Source organism: Chiloscyllium plagiosum, chromosome 11, assembly GCF_004010195.1.
Source record: "Chiloscyllium plagiosum isolate BGI_BamShark_2017 chromosome 11, ASM401019v2, whole genome shotgun sequence".
Classification (NCBI taxonomy): domain Eukaryota; kingdom Metazoa; phylum Chordata; class Chondrichthyes; order Orectolobiformes; family Hemiscylliidae; genus Chiloscyllium; species Chiloscyllium plagiosum.
In genome coordinates, this window is record NC_057720.1 from 83,719,048 (window position 1) to 83,727,120 (window position 8,073).

The window sequence follows — 8,073 nt, forward strand, 5'->3', positions numbered from 1 at the left end:
ATGCTGCCGGACCTGAGTCTTTCCAGCAATTTCTGTTTTTGTTTCAGACCTTCAGCATCCACAGTTTTTGTTTTGCAAACGTTAGAAACCGTTTCTTGCTTATAAAACACAATATGGTAATCTGTGGAGGATCTTTCAGATTTACAGGATCCGCAGTTCTTCCAGTTTGTATATGGTAATCCTTATATAAGGAAGATAGATCTAAAGTGAGTGTTAATGGTAGGAAAGGTCAGTTTTTGCAGAAATTTCCTCTTGTTTCAAAAGCCGGAGATTGTTTTTTTAATGCAGGAGAGGAACCTGTGATTGAATATATATGCCGAATGGTAAGGTAAAACGAAGGAGATGCGGAAGAGGTCAGAAATAAGACTGTATTACGAACAAGAGACACATTGGACTCGAAATGTTCAGTCTAGTCTCGCTCCACACAGACACCGACAGTACAGCTGAGATTCTCCAACATTTTTTATTGTTGATGCAGATTACCAGCGTGCACAGTATTTTGCTTTGCAGAAACAGAACTGGTTGTGTGGAAAGATAATTTCCTCCTCCACCCGCTTTGGCACAGGAAGCGCTGATGGTGGAGAATGGAAGGACGGGCGCTTGCATCTGGGCGGAGAGGATTGCCGCGCAGGCGCAGTTGTTTGTAGGTTGGGGTGAAGTAGCGCGCAGGCGCCGTCGTGTTGGTGGTCGAGGAGGGGGAGAGCGCGCAGGCGTAGTAGGACTAATCAGTGGCAGTTGACGCGCAGGTGCACCAGGAGCCAGCGGATGAGGGGTTGCCAGCTGCATCGTCTGATGGACCCGGTCACTCGTGGCTGAAATGCTCAGCGCCTATCCGCTGTCAATCTTCACGGCAGTTTGGCGTTCGTATTGTGGTGTGACGGCGACGGTGTGTCAGTCGCTCATCAGTCGGTTGGTGTTTGTGTGTGATCTGTGGAGTGGGGACCGGATCGGCGGGGAAGATATTGTAGTTACACTCCGTCCTCCTTCCACCCCAACCCCACCGAGGCTGCGCAGATGAGGTGCGCGGTGGCTTTGTGAAGTTTTGTGGATCAGAAAAAAAAGGCAAAAAGACAGCAGGTATACACTGATTGTCCAGTGCAAGAAACTTACAGAGTTGGCTTTACTGACTTCACATCGTGTTTTCATTAATTGATGCTGCTAATACTAGCTTCCTGCACTCCATACTGTGTGGATTCATGTTAAATGAAGGCTGGTCAGTTGTATGTCAGGGATTAGATTTCTCATTGAATACCAGATTATCCCTGGGTGTATTGATGGGTATTGCTGGCTGAAGCAAATGATCCTTCTCAAACAAATACATTAGCTGTTATTGTTGTCCTCCAGTGTGAGGCGATCAGTAATACTGGGCCAACAAAACACAAAACGGTGGGCGGCACGGTGGCACAGTGGTTAGCACTGCTGCCTCACAGCGCCAGAGACCCGGGTTCAATTCCCGCCTCAGGCGACTGACTGTGTGGAGTTTGCACGTTCCCCCCGTGTCTGCGTGGGTTTCCTCCGGGTGCTCCGGTTTCCTCCCACAGTCACAAAGATGTGCAGGGTCAGGTGAATTGGCCATACTAAATTGCCCGTAGTGTTAGATAAGGGGTAAATGTAGGGGTATGGGTGGGTTTTGTTTCGGCGGGTCGGTGTGGACTTGTTGGGCCGAAGGGCCTGTTTCCACACTGTAATCTAATCTAATCTAAAAAAAAACTGTTGGAGAAACTGAGCAGGTCTAGCAGCATCTGTGGGGAGAAATAGCATTAACGTTTTGAGTCTGGTATGACTCCTCTGTATACTGGATTTGAAATGTTAACTATGTGTTCCTAACCATGATGCTGCTAGACCTGCTTTCAGTATTGTGTTTGCTTCAGGTTTACAGAATCTGTAGTATTTTGCTTTTATTCAAGTTGTACTGGGCTGTTTGCTTTGGATTCCTAGGAATAGAGAGAAAACTTGTGTGTTGAGTATATTCACAACTTACTGCAATAATCAGTATTAATGTGTAATTAAACAGCAAACACTGGAAGTACTCAAAGTCTGACACTCTGGAGAAGAAAATGTATGCATGCTTCTGATGACAATTCATTAATCTGAACTAGGAAAGATTAGGGAGGTTTAATGTAACTACTAAGTCGGTCCAAGCAGGGAAGGGAGGAAAAGAAATAAAGGGAAAGTCTGTGAAAGGATGGCAAACAGTAGAGATGAAGTGACAAAAGAGAGAATGGCACAATATGCAAGGGAATTTACAGATGGAATACATTTAAAAACATTGTGATGTAAATGAAAAATGCAGAACCTTTATTATAGTTTTCAATCAAAAGAAAAGCACAAAAATGAGCCTGAGTTTATGATTTGAATTGTTGAATTCAATACTGAGTTCAGAAGAGTGTAATGCACTTGATTGATAATGATGAACTGTGGAAAAGTTAGGACTGCAGATGCTGGAAATCAGAGTCTAGATTAGAGTGGTGTTGGAAAAGCACAGCAGGTCAGGCGGCATCCGGGAGCAGGAGAATCGATGTTTTGGGCAAAAGCCCTTCATCAGGAATGAAGGCAGGGATCTTCTGGGGTGGAGAGATAAATGGGAGTGGAACTGGAGAGAAAGTAGCAAAGAGTGGATGGGGCTGGGGATGAAGGTGAAATTTCAGAGAGGAGGGTGGAGCGGATAGATGGGAAGGAAGATTGGCAGATAGGACAGGTCATGAGGATGGTGCTGTGCTGGAAGCTTGGAACTGGGGTAAGGTGGGGGAAGGGGAATGAGGAAACTGGTGAAGTCCACATTGATGCCCTGGGGTTGAAGTGTTCCGTGGCAGAAGATTAGACATTCTTCCTCCAGGCATCAGGTAGTGAGGGAGTGGCAGTGGAGGAGGCCCAGGATTTGCATGTCCTCGGCAAAGTGGGAGGGGGAATGAAATATTGGGACACGGGGTGGTGGGGTTGATTGGTGCGGGTGTCCTGGAGGTGTTCCCTAAAGAGAAGGCGTACAGTCTCCCCAATGTAGAGGAGACCGCATTGGGAGCAATGGACACAATAAATGACATTGGTGGACGTGCAGGTGAAACTTTGGTGGATGTGAAAGGCTCCTTTTGGGGCCTTGGATGGAGGTGAGAGGAGAGGTGTGGGCGCAGGTCATGCAATTCCTGCAGTGGCAGGGGAAGGTGCCAAGAGGGGATGGTGGATTGTTGGGCGGCATGGACCTGACCAGGTAGTCACAGGGAACGGTCTTTGCGGAAAGGTGTGGGGAGGGAAATATATCCCTGGTGGAGGGATCAGGTTTGGAGGTGGCGGAAATGTCGGCGTATGATGCGGTTTATGCAAAGGTTGGTAGGGTGGAAGATGAGGACCGGGGAGTTCTGTCCTTGTTACAGTTGGAAGGGTGGGATTTGAGGGCGGAGATGCGGAATGTGGATGAGATGCATTGGAGGACATCTTCAACCACATGGGAAGGAAAATTGCGGTCTTTAAAGAAGGAGTCTGTCTGGTGTGTTCTGTGGTGGAACTGGTCCTCCTCGGAGCAGATACGGCGGAGGAATTGGTAATACGGGATAGCATTTTTGGAGGAGGTAGGTTGGGAAGAGGTGTAATCCAGGTAGCTGTGGGTTTGTAAAATATGTCAGTGTCAAGTCAATCATCATTGACGGAGATGGAGAGGTCCAGGAAGGGGAGGGAGATGTCAGAGATGGTCCAGATGAATTTAAGGTTGGAGTGGAATGTGTTGTTGAAGTTGATGAACAGCTCAACCTCCTCACGGGAGCACAAGGTGGCGTCGATGCAGTCATCAATGTAACGGAAGAAGAGGTGGAGAGTGGTGCCGGTGTAACTACGGAAGATGACTGTTCTATGTAGCCAACAAAGAGACAGACATAGCTGGGGCCCATGCGGGTGCCCATGGCTACCCCTTTCGTCTGTAGGAAGTGGGAGGATTCGAAGGAGAAATTGTTAAGGGTAAGGACCAGTTCAGCCAAATGAATGAGAACATCAGTGGAAGGGTACTGTTGGGGATGTCGGGAGAGGAAGAAACGGAGGGCTTGGAAGTCCTGGTCATGACCCTGACCCCCAATGCCTCATCTTCACCATGGACATCCAATCCCTCTAACCTCTATCCGCCACGATCAAGATCTCCATGCCCTCTGTTTCTTCCTCTCCCAACATCCATAACAGTACCCTTCCACAGATGCTCTTTTTCGTTTGGCTGAACTGGTCCTCACCCTTAACAATTTCTCCTTCGAATCCTCCCACTTCTTCCAGACGAAAGGGGTAGCCATGGGCCCCAACTATGCCTGTCTCATTGTCGGCTACGTAGAACAGTCCATCTTCCGTAGTTACACCAGCACCACTCCCCACTTCTTCCTCTGCTACTTTGATGACTGCATCGATGCCACCTCGTGCTCCCGTGAGGAGGTTGAACTGTTCATCAACTTCACCAGCACATTCCAATCTGACCTTAAATTCACCTGGACCATCTCTGACACCTCCCTCCCCTTCCTGGACCTCTCCATCTCCATCAATGATGACCGACTTGACACTGACATTTTTTTTTACAAACCCACTGACTCTCACAGCTACCTGGATTACACCTCTTCCCACCCTGCAAAAATGCTAATCCATATTCCCAATTCCTCCGCGTCCGCCCTATTTGCTCCCAGGAGGATCAGTTCCATCACAGAACACACCAGATGGCCTCCTTCTTTAGAGACCACAATTTCCCTTCCCACGTGGTTGAAGATGTCCTCCAACGCATCTCATCCACATCCCGCATCTCTGCCCTCAAACTCCACCCCTCCAACCGTCACCCCTTTCAATGATCCCACCACCAGGGATATATTTCCCTCCCCACCCCTTTCTGCTTTCCACAAAGATCGTTCCCTCTGTAACTACCTGGTCAGGTCCATGCCACCCAACAACTCACCATCCCGTCTTGGCACCTTCCCCTGCCACTGTAGGAATTACAAAACCTGTACTCGCATCTCTCCTCCATCCAAGTCCCTAAAAGGAGCCTTTCACATTCATCAGAGTTTTACCTTCACATCCACCAATGTCATTTATTGTATCCGTTGCTCCCAATGCGGTCCCCTCTACATTGGGGAGACTGTACGCCTTCTCGCAGAGTGTTTTAGGGAACATCTCAGGACACCCACACCAATCAACCCCACCGCCTGTGGCCCACATTTCAACTTCCCCTCCCACTCTGCTGAGGACATGCAGGTCCTGGGCCTCCTCAACCCCAACTGCCTCACCACCTGATGCCTGAAGGAAGAGCGCCTCATCTTCTGCCTCAGAGCACTTCAACCCCAGGGCATCGATGTGGACTTCACCAGTCTCTTCATTTCCCCTCCCCCACCTTGCCCTAGTTCCAACCTTCCAACTCAGCACCATCCTCATGACTTGTCCTACCTGCCAAACTTCCCTCCCACCTATCCGCTGCACCCTTCTCTCTGACCTATCATCTTCATCCCCACCCCCGTCCACCTATTGTACTCTTTTGCTATCTACTTCCCAGGCCCACTCCCCTCCCATTTATCTCTCCACCCTGGAGGCTCCCTGCCTTCATTCCTGATGAAGGGCTTTTGCCCAAAACGTCGATTTTCCTGCTCCCTGGATGCTGCCTGACCTGCTGTGCTTTTCCAGCACCACTCTAATGATGAACTGTTCCTTGAAATAACTTTAAACTTCCTTGGATCTTTGTATGAGGATAGAGTGACAAGAGTGCAGGTGGATTAGAAAAGTAAAATTGCAATGGACTGGAAGTTCACGAATATAATTGTGAATTAAGTGTAGGTGTTCTGAAAAGCAGTCACCCAATCTTTCTATATTTTTCCTATGTAGAGGAACCCACATTACGAGCAATGAATCTGTATACTAGATTGAAATAACTATTAGTAAGCAATTGTTTCACTTGATATGTAACACAATAGGGTTATGCATGTTTACATAAAAAGATCTGCATGATTTTTACTATGTTTGCACATCTGACAGGCAAAGTTTAAAAGAAAAAGCAGGATGGTCAAAGCTCTATCCTCTGAAGGATTGCTTTGCTTTTGTTTTCTTCATCTCATCTGTCCATATTCCCTCTGAGTTTGGCTTCTTGTTTGGCATCTACATCTCCATTGAAGACTGTCCTGACTTTATTTTCCGAATCACTTTGCATTCCTATCTCTCTTTATGGTATCAAAAGCAATCTATAAAAACCCTTCCCCAAAAATACTCATGGCTTTGGCCTGACAGTACCTCCAAAAATTCTTTATCTCTTGTTATATGTTGAATTATTGTGAATATTGCTTTTTGCCCACAAGACTATAGAGTGGTTGAAAGGATTGAATTGTATGATAATCCTGTACTTCTAATTTCTTATCAGTTCTTTAAAAATGGCTTCTGTAGTGGTGCAGTTCATTGATTCAGTGAATTCATTTTTATATCTAGAGAGATGTGGACCTTTAGTTCTAATTGCTTGAGTTCTATTGTGTTGAGAGGAGATGTGCAGATAGATCTCAATGTTATGCATTGACGTGCATATTCTTGTGTGACACACATCCACAAACATTCTCTTGGCTACCAATGACCAATGAGTGACTGTAATGGAATGCATGGCACCTAAACTGATTAACACTGCAAACATATAAAATGGCTGTTACAGTGGTTGATGAAAAGAAAGATTGCCAAGAAGGGTAATAAGAAAGTAGCGAAAAGGGCCCCAGCGAAGAATGGCATAAAAAGGAGAAAGTCCAAGAAAGAAAGTTATTCCATCTACATAATGATGAAACAGGTTTGCCCTGACACTGGCAACTCCTCCAACATGCACAGTGTCATTGGCTCCTGAGAGATTCAGGCTGCCATGTGCATGCTGCTGCTAAAGAAACTGGCTAAGTATGCCATGTTGGAGGGCACAATGGCGATGGCCACATACACCAGCTTAAAGTGAAAAACCACGTTGAAGTGAAAAAAATATGAATTTGGGGAAGGAGAGGCGATTTGCTCCCTCGAGCCTGCTTTTGGTTCAAAACAATCATGGCTGATCGGATTGTGGCCTCAACTTCATATAGTCCACCCCACCCCACCCCTCTGCTAACCACTGACTTCCTTATTGGTCAAGAACATATCTCTTTCTGATTTTGAAAGTACATTGCCTCCACTTGTTTTGCGAAGAGGGTTCCAATGCCTCATGACTCTTGGTGAGAAAAGATTCCTTCTTATCTCAGTTTCAAATTTGAAAGCTTTTTGTCAACTGTGTCCCCTCATTCTTGTCTCTTCCACATTCTTTCAGCATCCACCTTACCAGGACCCCTCAGGATATTTTATGTCTCTAATAAGGTCACTAGTCATCGTTCTAAATTCCAGTGGATACAGACCCAGTCTTTCTTGTAAGATAAACACCTCCCATCCAAGGATTCGTTGAGGAAACTCCTAATGCATTTTTATCCTTTCTTGAATGAGATCAAAACTGTGCACACTACACCAGATGGGGGCATCACAAACATTCTACAACTGTAAAGACTTTTATAGTTCATTCTCATTGCAATAAATGGCTGCATTCCATTTCCCTTCCTAATCACTTGCTGTGCCCCAGTGCTCGTAGCTACCTGCTCCTCAGAACCCCCCCCCCCCCCCCCCCAACCCGGAGGTTCCCAGCCTCCTTCCTGATGAAGGGCTTCTGCCCAAAATATTGATTTTCCTACTCCTTGGATGCTGCCTGACCTGCTGTGATTTTCCAGCACCACTCTAATCTTGACTCTGATCTCCAGCATCTGCAGTCCTCACTTTCACCTACTTGTCACTTTCTGCCAAACTGAAAATGAATAAATGCCCACTCTCCAACTGTATCGGCGCCGCCTCGTGCTCCCACGAGGAGGTTGAACAGTTCATCCACTTCACCAACACCTTCCACCCCGACCTCAAATTCACCTGGACAGTCCCAGATTCCTCCCTCCCCTTCCTCGACCTATCTATTTCTACCTCAGGCGACCGAATCAACACGGACATCTACTACAAACCAACCGACTCACACAGCTACCTGGACTACACCTCCTCCCATCCTGCCCCCTGTAAAAACGCCAACCCATTCTCCCAATTCCTTCG

At 46.9% G+C, this 8,073-nt stretch overlaps 1 protein-coding gene across 2 annotated transcripts in view; it reads left to right on the forward strand.

Moving 5' to 3' along the window:
• The first annotated feature begins 687 nt into the window (after positions 1-687).
• The window catches only part of klhl20 (kelch-like family member 20), a 101,733-nt gene continuing 94,347 nt past the window's right edge, over positions 688-8,073 (forward strand). The window contains exon 1 of one of the 2 annotated variants that reach the window (XM_043699961.1): positions 688-1,077. The gene's annotated coding sequence lies outside the window, so the exon portion shown is untranslated. The remainder of the gene's footprint in view (positions 1,078-8,073) is intronic. The other variant, XM_043699960.1, reaches the window with a different exon arrangement.